This window comes from Garra rufa, chromosome 22 (assembly GCF_049309525.1).
Source record: "Garra rufa chromosome 22, GarRuf1.0, whole genome shotgun sequence".
Taxonomy (NCBI): Eukaryota; Metazoa; Chordata; class Actinopteri; order Cypriniformes; family Cyprinidae; genus Garra; species Garra rufa.
Genome location: NC_133382.1, coordinates 24,524,778 through 24,540,608, shown reverse-complemented (window position 1 = coordinate 24,540,608; position 15,831 = coordinate 24,524,778). Strand labels below are relative to the sequence as shown.

At 37.0% G+C, this 15,831-nt stretch overlaps 1 protein-coding gene across 6 annotated transcripts in view; it reads right to left on the bottom strand.

Annotated features, from left to right (window-relative positions):
• Nucleotides 1-14,534, bottom strand: part of arhgap12b (Rho GTPase activating protein 12b) — a 74,100-nt gene extending 59,566 nt beyond the window's left edge. For 2 of the 6 annotated variants that reach the window (XM_073828082.1, XM_073828081.1), the window contains exon 1: nucleotides 14,344-14,533. The gene's annotated coding sequence lies outside the window, so the exon portion shown is untranslated. Of the gene's footprint in view, nucleotides 1-14,343 lie in introns of all 6 variants that reach the window. The other 4 variants (XM_073828083.1, XM_073828084.1, XM_073828085.1 and 1 more) reach the window with 4 other exon arrangements.
• Between the last annotated feature and the right edge of the window lie 1,297 nt (nucleotides 14,535-15,831).

The window sequence follows — 15,831 nt, the reverse complement described above, 5'->3', positions numbered from 1 at the left end:
AAATATACACATAAATAATAATAAATAAATGATACACTGCCACTCAAAAGTTTGGGATTAGTAAGATATTTAATGGTTATTAATAGAGATGCTCCGATCAGCATTTTTGGAGCCGATCACCGATTACCAATCACCAAGATCATGATCTGCTGATTGCCGATCACTGCCGATCACAGAATGGCAGGGGAATGGGAATCTTTTATCTATAATCTAACAGAGTTTGCACCATTTGTAGAAATGAAACTAACTCTAAATTAACTATATTGGAAAAAAAACTGAAGAAATAGGCTACAGTCAAGATCTTGAAGAAGCACCAAGTTAGGGTTGTAGACGATAGTATCGTGTATCGACGATAGTTAGCGATATCGCCAGTTGCTGATGCCTTTGACGATAGCAAGATGATTATTATTATTATTATTATTATATGTCAAAAGGCGCCTAACTTTAGAGATGCAGTGCAGAGAGCCGGTTCTAGGATGCTTCAGAAACTTGCCATGGTATAAACACACGCATACAGTGGCCACGTCGCCTTAACGCGTCGCATGAGTAAGAGATTTATTCATCATACAGTGTAGATAGATAAACTGATTATAACGGGAGTGTTTTTTAATGTGCACCTCGCACTAGACTAGGCTACACTAGCTAGTGATGAAGTTCTTTGATAATGTAAATGTTCTTTGCTTGTTATTTGTAGCTGCTTTTTAAGTTGATGTAAGGATTATATTATCCAGCATTGCAGTCATTAGGATAAAGGTAGTAAAATGTGGTTTAGGCTGAATTAAATACGATATTTCAGAATCCGTCTGTATATAGGAAACATAAACATTCACCTCAGTAACATCTATATGCGTTAACTAGAATTGCGATGCGATAAATTGGCGCTAAACATACGCACGTGAATTACACGGGCACCATTTCTCCTCATTCTATATGAACTGAACTACAACATGAACTGATGACAACAATCAGACATACAGCGGTAACATTATTGCAATATGACTGGTATAGAAAGATACATTCATTTTCATTCAAGCACGCACATTTACCACTCACTGAAGATAGCAGAGAATGAAACCGAAAGTAAACTTGAACTTCTCCGGCAAAACTACAGTCAGCGCTCTGTACACGCACAACTTAGTCACATGCCCAATAACAAGACTACCCTTACAAAACTAATAAGGAATTTAGTACATAGAGATTATTAAATAAATTAGCACGATAGTATCGTGTATTGGCGATCTCACAGGCTGATGATAGGACGATATGAAAATTAAGCATATCGCCCAACACTAGTCTTTATCGGACACTTTGAAAAACTTCCAGACAGAAGAACTCATGTTGCCACTGGTAAGCTCCGCTCTGCTGTTGTTTACCTGTGCGCCGTGCATGCATGTGTGAAAAAGTCACGCGAATAATTTACATCAAGTGATTGGCTTTTTTGATCGGCGCTTTTGGGGTTCGCCGATCAAGCTATTTTTAGCCAATATCGTCCGGTCATGATCGGTGGCCGGTCAATCGGAGCATCACTAGTTTTTAAAGACGTTTCTTATGCTCATCAAGGCTGCATTTATTAGATCAAAAATAGAGAAAATAAAACTGTAATATCGTGAAATATTATTTAAATGTAAAATAACTTTTTTCTATGTGAATATATTTTAAAATGTATTTTTTTAAGTTCCTGTGATAAAAAGCTACATTTTCAGCATCATTACTCCAGACTTCAGTGTCACATGATCCTTCAGAAATCATTCTAATATGCTGATTTATTATCAATGTTGAAAACAGTTGTGCTGCTTAATATTTTTTGGAACCTGTGATACTTTTTACCAGGATTCTTTGATCAATAAAAGGTTAAACGGAACAGCATTTATTTAAAATAGAACAGTTATCTAAAAATATACTGTTAAAATTTTAAAGAAATTAATACTTTTATTCACAAGGGATGTGTTAAATTAATAAAAAGGGATAGCATAGATTTTAATCATTAGAAAAGATTTATATTTTGAATAAATGACGTTCTTTTTAACTTGTTATTCATTAAAGAATCCTGAAGAGAAAAAAAATGTTCCAAAAAAATATTTGGCAACACAACTGTTTCCAACATTGAGAATTCTAAGTAACAGCTGATGAAAATACAGCTTTGCATCACAGGAATACATTTTAAAATATATTAAACCAAACCCCATTATTTTATATAATGATGAGCAGAAGAGAGTTAAGAGAGCATAAAAAACATTACAAGTCATACTGATCCCAAACTTTTGAGTGGCAGTGTATATAATAGCAATGAGGTAATAATAATTTGTTCAAATAAAGTATCAAAAGCAAGTACTCATATTTTGATTTTTTTATTAATCAAAACTGTTAAAATACATCATGTATTATAAACAATAGAGCTAACATGCATTACGCATTATAACAAATGACTGCAAAGGGAGCCAACGGCCTGACAATTGTTTTTACACTTTACTGCGTGGTCTAATTCTTGTTTAATATTGACTAAACAACATTTAATTCAAATATCGACTTAATCTTTAATATTTGGCCATTTCTTTATGACAGAGATGCTACAGCCACTGTAATTTCTTAAGCGGATATCAAAACGTGAAAACTCAGAGTGAGGGTTTGAACTTTTATTTTGAAACCGCAATGAGAAGTAAGCAAGCATATAGAGTATTTTTTTCTTTACAACCTATTAACTTTAGTTTAGTCAAACTTTAGTTTGTCAAAATATTGCACCCTATCCTGCTTACTAAGCTCCACACAAATTATAACAGTTTGTGTGGAGCAGCATTTACTGTGATGGGAGCCACTCTGAGAAGCATGTACGTAACCTACACACATGCAAATATTAAGCACATTTTTTAAACCTGCATCGCATATTTATTTAATTGAATTGCAGCATTTGTGAATTCACAACAGCACTATACTTTATTATGATATTTAACCATTTAAATATCATAATAAAGTATAGTGCTGTTGTGAATGTGCTGTTTAATATATCATGCAGCCTTGGAAAATGGTCTAATAATGCCAATTCTCATCCGTGAAATGTGCCATTGCCGGTTACTCGACACAGGTAAAATGCAATCAAAGATTTTTTCAAATCAAGTACTCGAATTGAATCGAGGAATCTTGACAGCCCTAGACACTATTAATCAATACCAACCGTGACAGACTGGAAATTAAACGATCACACACACATTTAAAAATAAAAGTGCTCCTGTACTTTTCAGCATCGAGTGCAGCCGCATGGTAACCCAATCATGCGTGAGGACGCCATGGCAACCAACATATCAGTAATCCAATGATCAAATTACAACGACAGGTCTCAAGGAACACAACCGTGCTCACTCACATAGACAGATCACTGAATGAACAGAGTGATATTTTCCAGAGTACTGCCTGCGGATCCCTTTCTACTGTCAACATGCATCTGTTTGGCCCCCATATCCCTCTCTCATATGTACACAATCCCCCTCAAGCATTCTTAGGTTAAATATACACTGTCACGTTCACATATGGTGCTTAAAGATGATGGATTGTGACAGCCTTAAGCCGGATATAAAAAGGGGCTGGATTCACTCTTCCTTTTATTTCTCCTTTGTTCTTTCAGCCCTTCCGTATATATATAAATGGCTCACTTTGACTGTCTGATGCATACTATGCACTAAAACAGCAATAGCTTTAAGATCTGGCCAGCTGTAATCTGACTGGCTGAATTTTAAGGCTACTTCTGATAAAGGATTGCACAGGGGGGCATGTTTATGTGTTTTTTAATGGATTAAATTGATCAAATGTGACAATTAAGTATTTTACTGGAAAAAAAAAACAATTTTAAATGAACACTGTTTTTATTCTACTTAAACAAGTTCAACTCCAGAATAAAAAATTCCCGGTAATTTACTCATCTCCGTGTCCAAGATGTTCATGTCTTTCTTGCTTCATTTGCAAAGAAATTACGTTTTTTGAGGAAAACATTCCAAGTTTTTTCTCCACATAGTGGACTTTAACGGTAATCAACAGGTTGAAGGTTCAAATTGCAGTTTCAGTAAGGCTTCAAAGGGCTTTACACGATTCCAGACAAGAAATAAGGGTCTTATCTAGCAAAACAATCTGTTATTTTTAGAGATGCACCGATTGATTGGCTAGTGATCGGAATCGGCCAATTTTTTGCATGATCAGCCCGGATCGGTGACTGGCCGGTCAATTTCTCCTCTTGCCGATTCCTAGCCGATCCTTTTATTGCCAGCGGTGCATGCAATTACGTCACAGCCACGCGCGCGCACTCACAGTCGCGTGTAAACATGTCTTTGGTGTGAGTGAAGATGACACAAAAATCGCAGTTTGTAACATTTATAAGGCCAAACTACAATGTGAGGGAACAACCACAAACCACGCGCTTGTTTGTACATGTGGTAGATCGCGCCCCCCGCTCTGCATATTTTGCATGTCTCTCTTAGTTAACACACCTGATTCAGGTAACCAGCTCGTTAGAAGTAAGCTTTGTGAATGAACTGTGTTCCAATTGACATGGTCCCTGCCCAGTGTTCATTGTTCCCTACTCCCTGAGCGGGGAAAATCCGTTGACATTTACTACACTTTCATTCATTCACATATTTGCGCTACGCCACCGCATACAGCGTCTTCACACACTAATGGTGCGTTCACACCGGACGCGACTTGCGCGAATGAATCGCGCTATTCGCGCGTAGTTGGACGCTTGAACATTTTAGTTTACTCGCTTCATTCGCGCGTAAAAACTCGCGTCATTCGCGCGTGAAATTTTCTTCACAACAGACGCGAATTCGCGTCATGAGAGGGGCGTCTGCCACTAGTCAGCGGGAAAGTAGTTGTAAAATAGGTGAATGAGCTCAATTTGCCAGCTTAAGCTTGCTTGTAGTCTCAATATGTATATATATGTAGGTCATATTGAGTAAAGATCGTTTTTTTAAAACTTACCAGATTGTCCGACCTCTTCACTCACTTTCTTCCAAACAAGATCCTTTTTTTTTCCGTTTCTATAAAAGTCCAAAGATGTATCGTACCGCTCCGAGTAACCACAGACAGCAACGGTGATTTTGTCATCCATTGTTGTTTTAGATTTCTGCCTCCGTCACTACTAGAGCAAGCTCCTGATTGGTTAACGCGGCGCGAATTTTCGCCAAAGTTCAGATTTTTGAACTTACGCATTTCGCGCGATTCGTAAAGGTGCGTTCACACCGGACGCGAATGAAGCGGCAAGCGCGAGTGATTTACATGTTAAGTCAATGCAAAGACGCGAATAGCCATCCTGCGGCGCGAAACGCGCGAATGAGGCGACGCGAAACGCGCGAATAGCACGAATGAAGCGGCGCGCATTGAGCGTTTCAAGCGATTGCCGCGCCATTCGCGCGAGTTCAAAAATCTGAACTTTGGCGAAAATCCGCGCCGCGTTAACCAATCAGGAGCTTGCTCTAGTAGTGATGGTGGCAGAAATCTGAAACAACAATGGAGGACAAAATCACCGTTGCTGTCTGTGGTTACTCGGAGCTGTACGATACATCTTTGGACTTTTGTAGAAACAGGAATAAAAAGGATCTTGGTAGGAAGAAAGTGAGTGAAGAGGTCGGACAATCTGGTAAGTTTTAAAAAACGCTCTTTACTCAATTTGACCTACATATACATACATATTGAGACTACAAGCAAGCTAAAGCTGGCAAATTGAGCTCATTCAACTATTTTACAACTACTTTCCCGCTGACGAGTGGCAGAAGCCCCTCCCATGACGCGAATTCGCGTCTGTTGTGAAGAAAATGTCACGCGCGAATGACGCGAGTAAACTCAAATGTTCAAGCGTTCAACTACGCGCGAATAGCGCGTTTTTTTCCGCTCAAGTCGCGTCCGGTGTGCCCATTATATGGAGAAAAATCCTGGAATGTTTTCCTCAAAAACCTCAATTTCTTTTTGACTGAAGAAAAGAAAGATATGAACATCTTGGTTGATATGGGGTGAGTCAATTACCAGGAAATTTTCATTCTGAAAGTGAACTTCTCCTTTAAAGAATCCTAAAAAAATGCATCACTGTTTCCATGAATATTGACCAGTTCAACTGTTTTTAACATTAATAATCCACCAAATCAGCATATTAGAATGATTTGTAAAGGATAAATGTGAAAAAGACTGGAGTAATGGCTGCTTAAAAATCAGCTTTGCCATCCATCACAGGAATAAATAACATTTTAAAATATATTAAATTAGAAAAAAGAAAGAAACCTGACAGTGGACAAATCTGGATTGCGTGAAGAGGACAGTGTGGACTATCAAAGAGAACTGAGGTAAAATAGTTTTTATTTGACCTTTTTTCACTCAAGGAAACATTTTTGATGAAACATCATAAATGCAGGAGTATTGTCGCCAAAGCTTCACAAACATTTCCTCCATTATAAAACTCCACCTAGCAGGACCGATACCATTGTCTCTGTTTCATTTTGGCATGTTTAAAAGCATGTACAAAGTTGCTTCTGTGCTCCTATTGGCCAGTGTCACAGATGTGACGGAACTCATCATGGACGACTGAAAAAAATAAAACATGCTAGTTTCTGTGGTGACATTGTGAGGTGATTCAGACATCCATTGTCATTTACGAATCCCCACGACACCATGCGTCATCTTATTTTCTCCCTCAACTTCAAACTTAAATCATTTAAAAATCACCCTACATGACTCCAGAAGTACCGACCCAGTGTTTGCAAAGTAAGCATGCAAAGAAGATCAAACACCTCTAACAAAAAAGGTAAAACAGCAATGTAGAGCAATTTTGTAGTTGAGGGAAAAATGAGATGAGTTTTTCGACATACCCTAACTGTCTTGAGCATTTGATTTAAAAAAAGTATATAAACTGCTTTTTGGAAGTTCAAACTCGGGGCACCATAGAAGTCCATTATATGGAGAAAAATCTTGAAATGTTTTCCTCAAAAAAAAAAAAATTCTTTACGACTGAAGAAAGAAAGACATGAACATGTTGGATGACAAGGGGGTGAGTACATTATAGGGTTGCACGGTATACCGGTACTACGGTAGTATCGCGATACTAAAGCTTACAAATACCCGCGGTGCCATTGCATTTTTGAAACGGTAGTATCCTCCAAACGGTAGCACCATAAGATATGTTGTATGCACGGCAGGAACACTGTTTAAAACGTTCATGCACGCCAGCAGAAATATTACAAGTTGACTGCCAAAATGTCTTTCTGCTGTGCTTTGTGTAGTACAAGCAGTGTATAGGCTTTATATGCTATTCAGTGTTTCACCATGCTTCAGTTCAGTTTGAAATGAGAAGCTGCACGCGCACGTCCTTGTTCACGCTGCAGTTTCAGAAGAGAGGGTCTGATTCAGACGACTGTCTAATGTTATTTAAAAAATATCAGCCCAAGAATCAATTATTAAACATCAAAATATTTTACTAGACAGAATTTTCGTATTTTTATTCATTTGCCCACTTTTAGAACGTGTAATAATTTGTTTCTGGAAGCATCTTTGCGATCACGAATGCAATTCCATTAATTAACATAGTGGTTTTGACCTTGGTTCTAATCAATCATTATATATATATATAACTTGGAAATTTTAAGATATGGCAGCAAAAATGCCCCTGACAGTTCAGCAATAAGACACGAGCAAGATGTTTTAGTTTCGTTTCTGTGTTCGAATCTGAATTCGCGTTAGTTTGGGCGAATCACTGATTCACTAAGCCATTCATAAAAACGAGTCATTTGATTCACCCCTGAATGATTCAGCCGTTTTGAAAGAATCGTTTGAACAACTCAGTGATTCAATCATGAACACTGCTGCCATCTGCTGGCGGTTTTAAGTTTCCCGTCATGTTCCATTCTTTTCCAACATATTTCTATATTCAGAGTTTTGTATTTAAAACATTTATCTTATAACATTATTTATGCAATTATAAGTACAGTATAAATGCATAAATACCACATCTAAATGTCACTCTATGAAGCTTCTGTGCAGTGCTCAGATGACTTTTGTTGACATGATTTCATGGATAACAATAGCCAGTCATTTATTCACATTAGTGAAGTATTCAGAGAAAAATCTTGCATGTTTTCATTTACATCTTTTTATTAATGAATTTTTTTATTCATTTTGTAGATTTGAATTTTAAATTAACAGAATACTGCATGGTATCGTGATACTACTTGGTATTGTGATACTTCAGCTGGTATAGTATCGTAAGTCATTTTTATGGTATCGTGACAACCCTAGTACATTATATGTACATTTTTGTTCTAGAAGTGAACTTCTTTAAGTCTAACGCCCCTTTACAAAAAGATAAAACAAATGTCAGACTATTTTGAAGTCATGGACGCGCATCGCAGATCTAGTGCAAGACGAGCATTTGTGGTTAAAAAGTATACATTTTTATTTTCTTTTAGAGAATGACTGATCGTTTCACTAGACAAGACCCTTATTCCTTGACTTTGATCGTGTAGAGCCTGCAATCTGGACCTTCAACCCATTGATCCCTGTCGGAAGTCCACTATATGGACCAAAATCCTGGAAGGTTCACCTTAAAAACCTAAATTTCTTTTCGACTGAATTAAGAAATAACATGAATATCTTGGATGACACTGGGGTGAGTAAATTAGCATGAAAAGTTTCATTCTGGAGTAAACTAATCCTTTAAGCATTAACACTGATAATAATAAAAAATGTTTCTTGAGCACCAAATCAGCATATTAGAATGATTTCTACAGGACAATGCGAAAAAGACGGGAGTAATGGCTGCATTTTACAAAATATTAGAATCGAAAATGGTTCATTTAAATTGCAATAATATTTCACAATATTACTGTTATTTAGCATTTTAAAGGTTGTATCAGCGATTTCTAGCCTAAAACATAAAGTGTCAAATTCAGCTGACCTTTATTCACGATCCGCTCGGTGCCTGCCCCATAAATTGTCTGTGAAAAAACCGCGTCTCTCTGGTCAGCCTAGGGTCCGAGATATGCCAAAAAAACAATCGGGGCTATCAACTATTCCACAGATAAACAAACCGTGTTCCAACCAATCAGCGTCAGGGGGTTCGTGTTGTGGACTTTCCTACTGGTGCAGGGATGTGAGGGAGGCGGAGCGAAAGTCCACAACACCAAACCCCTGACGCTGATTGGTTGGAACAATGTTTGTTTTTGCTGTGGAATGGTTGGTAGTGCCGATTGTTTTTTTGGCATATCTCGGACCCTAGGCTGACCAGAGAGACGCGGTTTTTTCACAGACAATTTATGGGGCAGGCAGCGAGCGGATCGTGATGAAAGATCAGCTGAATTTTACACTTTATGTTTCAGGCTAGAAATCGCTGATACAACCTTTAAATCAAATAAATGCGTGAAGCACGGTTACTGGAGACTAACATTTTAAAGACACCCTAAAAAAGCCATGCACTCTTAACTAAGCCATGACACCCTCCTACTTATAGCTAGTTAATCCACATGGTCTGTCCTTAAAGGGTCAGTCATTGAAGCTGAAGGGTTTACCGAACATTTCGAAATAGCAACAAATATTATACAACCTGCTCCTTGAGTGGGAAGCCATGCGGTGCTGTCAAATTTTAGATGTGGATTTGATGTGACATAAGGCACCTCTCAAAATAGCCATGGAGGAGAGAGACTGATAGGGGTTACTAAGACTGAATGAAACTGAATACTGTAACCAGACACAGACTACACTGATCCCTCCACTGAGAAAACCCTGCACTGTTGAGTCACGTTCAAACAATTCACTAGCAAACGTTTCTTTTATAGTGCTTTGCTCATCTTTTCTAAAATATTAGCTACTATCTTCCTAATCGTATGCAGCAGGACACATCTGGCGTACATCAATAACCTTGAGATTCCTAAACCTTTTGCTTCTATGAATTAAAAAACTTGAGTCTCATCTTCGAAAGAGGAACTCATGATAAGAATAAACCATTCAGCACAAAACTGTACTAAAACACCATTAGGGTCTTGAACCTCATGAGAAAGACGCATGAAACTGCAGCCTGTTGCTTAAAACAAATACGTTTTGCTCCATTCGGGCTTGTCAGCAACTACGCATCTCTTCCCTACACAAGACAGTTGACCTAGCATTGATTTAACCAGCATGAAGCTGAAGGCAATCTACTCTCCCTCTGTCTTCACATTCTGCACTAAAGACTCGTGCCAGCCTTGGCAGCAAATTCAAACTCTCACATCTTTTCATTTCATACATACTTCATCAAGCTCTACCACAGGCACTCCAATATACAGAGGCACAAACTACAAGACCTAGAAGAGAATCTGATTAAAATAAACAGCAAACACCACGCGAAAAGTACAAAAGGCTGCTGAAGAGACTGGTAAAGTGGAGCTGGTAAACACAAAGCTGATTACAGGTTTTCTCTTTTTTTTCCATGTTAACAAGCACTTGAAAGACATGCATTGCGTATTTTGCAGCACCCTGACAAAAACGCTCAAGTCTGAAGACTTAGTGTCACATGATCCTTTAGAAATCATTCTAATATGCTGATTTGGCATTCAAGAAACATTTCTTATCAATGCTAAAAACGGTTGTGCTGAATATTTTTGTTGAAATAGTAACCCACCACCCTAATGCTAAAGTTTACAACAAGTCTGTCTGTCTGCCCACTAAAATACCCCATCCTCTAGACACCACAGGCTATACCCCTAAGCCAAACACAGTCTACTTTCTCCCTCTGCCAATAAAATCCGCATTTACACACAGGATCCATAAGAGTCATTGACATTTGAAAGCTTGGGTTATCACATAAAGGAAGTTCTTCTGATGAGTAAGGGAAACGATGACATTTGAAAAAGAAAAACATTATTTACGCACCATAGAGAGGAGAAAACTGTTTTCCACCGAGATTAAAACAGCCTGAGGCAACTCTTATCAACACTTTTGTAAAGAGTAAAGCAGATCTTCATTAAAGCAAGCAAACAGACTAATTTGATCGAAAAAGTAGCACACAACGATTTCAAATCTACCATGTGGCTCCCATTTGGGGACTTGACTGCGAACCAAAGTGAAGCTTCTATAAACAAGGAGCAGATGGAAAGTCTCCTCTGGGTGTGAGCGGAGTGTCACTGTGGCCAGCGTGTAAAGAAATTACTACCAAGTTTTCTGCAAGATAAGTGAGACTGTCAATCCAACAGAAATCCCATATCATTTTGCAGGAGGAACGTGTCATTTCTGTTCAGTTTGATTAAATCTTGTAGTGTATCAATATATACTGGGAGAAAGTGGATGTGGAGTTTCAGTCTGGGCTTCAAGCAATTTACAGTGAAACCAAGAGTGTCAAAGAGATTCACTATCAAGAGCAACACATCAGCACCCATTACAAATTTCATGCAATCATGAAACAGCTAAAAGATGCATTAAATAAACGCAGCATTGTAGCTTTTTGAAATGCCAGTACTATTTAACAGCAGTTCTCTTTGAATTTAACCACATTAATCATTTTAGGTTTCAATACTAAGGCTTGAAGAAAAAATAATTAAATATTAGACTGGAGTAGACTAGAATCAAATACCATGAATTCAGAGTTTAATTTAATTTGCAAAATAGAGAAGAAACATGGGGATAAGCAACACAAAGTGAATTTTACACTACCAGTCAAAAGTTTTTGAACACTAAGATTTTCAATGTTTTTAAAGAAGTCTCTTTTGCTCACCAAGTCTGCAATTATTTGTAGTAGAGCAAAAGCAGTAATATTTAGGTAATAATTTTACTATTTAAAACAACTGTTTTCTATTTGAATAGGTTTTAAAATGTAATTTATTCCTGTGATTTCAAAGCTGAATTTCTGCATTATCACTCCAGTGACATAATCCTTCAGAAATCATTCTAACTTCTAATTTGCTGCTTAAAAACATTTATTGTTGTTGAAAACAGCTGAGTAGATTTTTTTCAAGTTTCTTTAATAAATAGAAAGTTCAGAAGAACAGCATTTATCTAAAATAGAAATCTTTTGTAACATTATAAATGTCTTTATCATCACTTTTGATCAATTTAAAGCATCCTTTCTCAATAAAGTATTCATTTCTATAATTTACTTTCGATTCATCAGAGAATCCTGAAAAAATGTACTCAAATGTTTTAAATACTGATGATAATGATAAAAAAATGCCTCTTTAACACCAAATTAACATATATTAGAATGTTTTCTGAAGGATCTTAAAAATTTAGCTTTGAAATCACAGGAATAAATTACATTTTAAAATATATTCAAATTGAAAATATATTTTAACAAATAGAAAACAGTTGTTTTAAATAAAAATATTTCAAAATTTTACTCTTTTGGCTGTACTTTGGATCAAATAAATACAGGCTTGGTCAGAAGAGACTTCTTTAAAAAAAAAAAACATTAAAAATCATACTGTTCAAAAACTTTTGCCTGGTAGGCATCTGTTGAATTTAATCTCACTTTACCTTACTTTAAATGAAGCTTGGAGAGTGACATTTAAACTCTGGACATGATCAAATGATGCATTGTTTCACAGTGGTCTACAACATTACATAACATTTCGCAGCACTAAAGGCCAGCATGACCTACTTTCAAATCAGCAAGTTGTAAATTTACTAGAGAAAGGCAAACATCATGATGAGAGGTTTGTGATAGCACTTCTTGACCACAAAACTGTGTAAACCTACTACCTGAGAAAAATAACCCTGATATTTCCAACAGTGTTTATATATGGACATCTGGTTTTGACAGAAAACATTTTGAATCCCACAAGCTGAGCTTGAGCAATTGTGAGACTGGCCAGGACTACACTCACAAACGTCATCATCTTCCGCAAAAAATGCACAAAATAAGTGTTCTGAATCAGTTTGCCTAGTTTTCAGGTCATTTGTGAGCAACAACAATAGAAATTTTGCAAACCATTCATGCTACCTAAATGAAAGTGACGGCTTAGAAGTACCATCAGAATAAAGACAATAGTATCATAGTTTTAAACATGATACAAGAACCTGATACTACTAAATGCCACAGTGTCCATCACCAATAAATAGACAACATAAGACATGATCTCTCATTCCATGACATGACTTTCACCCACATTTGAACTAAAAGAACTACATTTTTGTTTTGTTTGTTTGATAACCTGATTCTAGTAATTCTGTTCTGATCACATGTAGCTTTTCGTGACACAATTTTTGACATTTTAATACCTGTTTGAAATTACTTTGGCACTTTACTGTAGTTTAACAAACAAATCTGACAGGTCTCACAACAACAAAACCTGGCTTTTGAACCGCAGCTGATTAAAAACAGTACCTTGCAATAGATTGATGCTCAGAAAGGGCTCTTTGTCATTCATCTTTCTGACTTAGAACAGACTGGCTCCCTTTCTGATTAAACTGTCTTCTTTTTTCGACAAACAAACGCCAAGGGTGGACAGAGCCAGGCAGCATAAAACGGGTTTGTTTGTCTAATCTACTGAGCCACTTAGCAGCCGTGAACACAAAGTGACCTTGCAGACGGGATACGCATTATCGACATTACTTGTGAAGTGATTTTCAGCAGTCAGGTTCTCACACGTCAAACAGTATTTGTCTTTGTTCCAGCGGTTCATTCAAGACTGATGCAGATGAGGCGACACTATTCCCCCAGAAGTAGAGAGAGCCCCGTTTCCCCTGGTAACCCGCCTTTGTTTGGGTAGCGGCTGCACTGGTCACTCATCACGGTCGCCAGTGCAGTCCCTCCCCGGACGAAGGCGACAGCGAGGCCGGGAGAAGAAAGGGGGAAGGGTCGGTTCGGCCCATAAACTTTCAAACAAAATACAGAAGTACAAACCAACACTTCTGTCCAAGAAGTGCTTAATTACAGCTCGCTGGAACTAATGATGTGTCATAACAATAATTGTTTCCAAAGGAAAAGACAAACAACATGCCAACTGCCGATACTAATTCTCTACCCATAATAACTTTGATGAACCCGTCTTGACTGATGACAGCTTATTATTTACAAGCCAAGGCAACGTTTAATCAAAGCAAAGCATACATAAACACAAATCTCAGTCTAAACCATCTAAATCACATTATTACCACATCAAAATTAGCTTGGGTTTCAACTGCGTGTTGAAACATATGGCTGTAATTTAAAAACCCGATGGGAGCGTTTTGCCGCAGCACGATAGCAGGTTCCCCGACCACGGATCCCCAAAGCGGCTTTCGTGGTTGGCCGCAAGGTAGCAAACCGCTGTGCAACAATCAGTTCCAACGGTCCCAACAATGCAACTCTTTATATCTGCAACAATGCGCCTTTGAAGCATAGGAATGAACGCAGAATCTGCTCATACTGACCTGGCGTTCAGGGGGATCTGGGAGCGGCCATGCCCGTTAGTTGGAGAGTCTCTGAAAATAAACTTTTTTCCCTTGCAGTCCTCGGCACTTGCGTGAAAAGATACTGCGCGGCTGCAACACAAAACACACGATCTGACCGCCTCACGCTTCCAATCGCAGTCTCTGTGGGTGAGTGAGTGCGCGTTCGCGATACTGCGCACTCCCGCCTGTCCTGTGAAGCTCTTTTGGACTGCTGATGCTCCTGTGTTACTGCATCAGGCCCCCTCGTGGTGCTGCAAGGCTCTTGGTCCCACCTTCTGTTCAGAGGAAAGTACGCAGAGGCGTTTGCGTGGTTCTGCATGCACTGCGCTCGGTCACACACCTTTTGTACAAACGCCAGTTAAAGCTCTACTGCATTTTATATAGCATTTATTGTTTTAATATTTTATTTACACCAATATCCATTTTATATTTTTTTATTTATTATGTATAGGCCCTATTATTTATATTAAACATTTTTCTCTGTATATATGTTTATCTTTTCTATTATTATTATTTTTTGCTGTTCAAATGTTTGGGATAGGTAAGACTTTTAATGTTTTTTAAACATTATGCTCATCAAGGCTGCATTTATATGATCAAAAATACAAAAAAAAAGCTGTAATATTAAAATAATTTTGCAATTTAAAATACCGCTTTTGTATTTTAATGTAACGTTACTTTGAAATATAATTTATTCCTGTGATGCAAAGCTGAATTTTCAGCATCATTACTCCGGTCTTCATTGTCACATGATCCTTCAGAAATCATTCTAATATGCTGATTTATTATCAATTTTGGAAACAGTTGTGATGCTTCATATTTTTTTTGGAACTTGCGATACTTTTTCAAGATTTTTTTTTTTTTTTTTTTTTTTTTGATGAATAAAAGGTTAAAAAGAACAGCATTTATTCAAAATTGAGAAAAAAAAAACTTTCTAACAATATAAGTCTTTACTATCACTTTGTATCAATTTAACACATCCTCGCTGAATAAAAGTACTAATTTCTTTTAAAAATAGAAAGAAAAAAAAATACTGACTCCAAAGTTTTGAACAGTAGTGTATATTATTGCAAAAGATTTCTATTTTGAATAAATGCTGTTATTTTTTTTATTTAAATAATCCTGAAATAAAGTATCACATGATTTCAGACAATGACGACTGAAGTAATGATGCTAAAAATTCACAGTCAATTTTACAATTTATGATTATGTGAAAACCATTATATAAATAATATGAAATATTTATAATTATAATATATATATATATATATATATATATATATATATATATATATATATATATATATATATATATATATACTAGCATGTTACGAAAAAATGTACATTCAAGCATTGTCCACTAGAGTGTGACATTTGTTACGTTTATGTCGTTTACTTTCCAGAATCCATAATCTTAAAAAAATATGTTGTAAATAAGCATATTATAAAACCACATTTTTTAGTTAC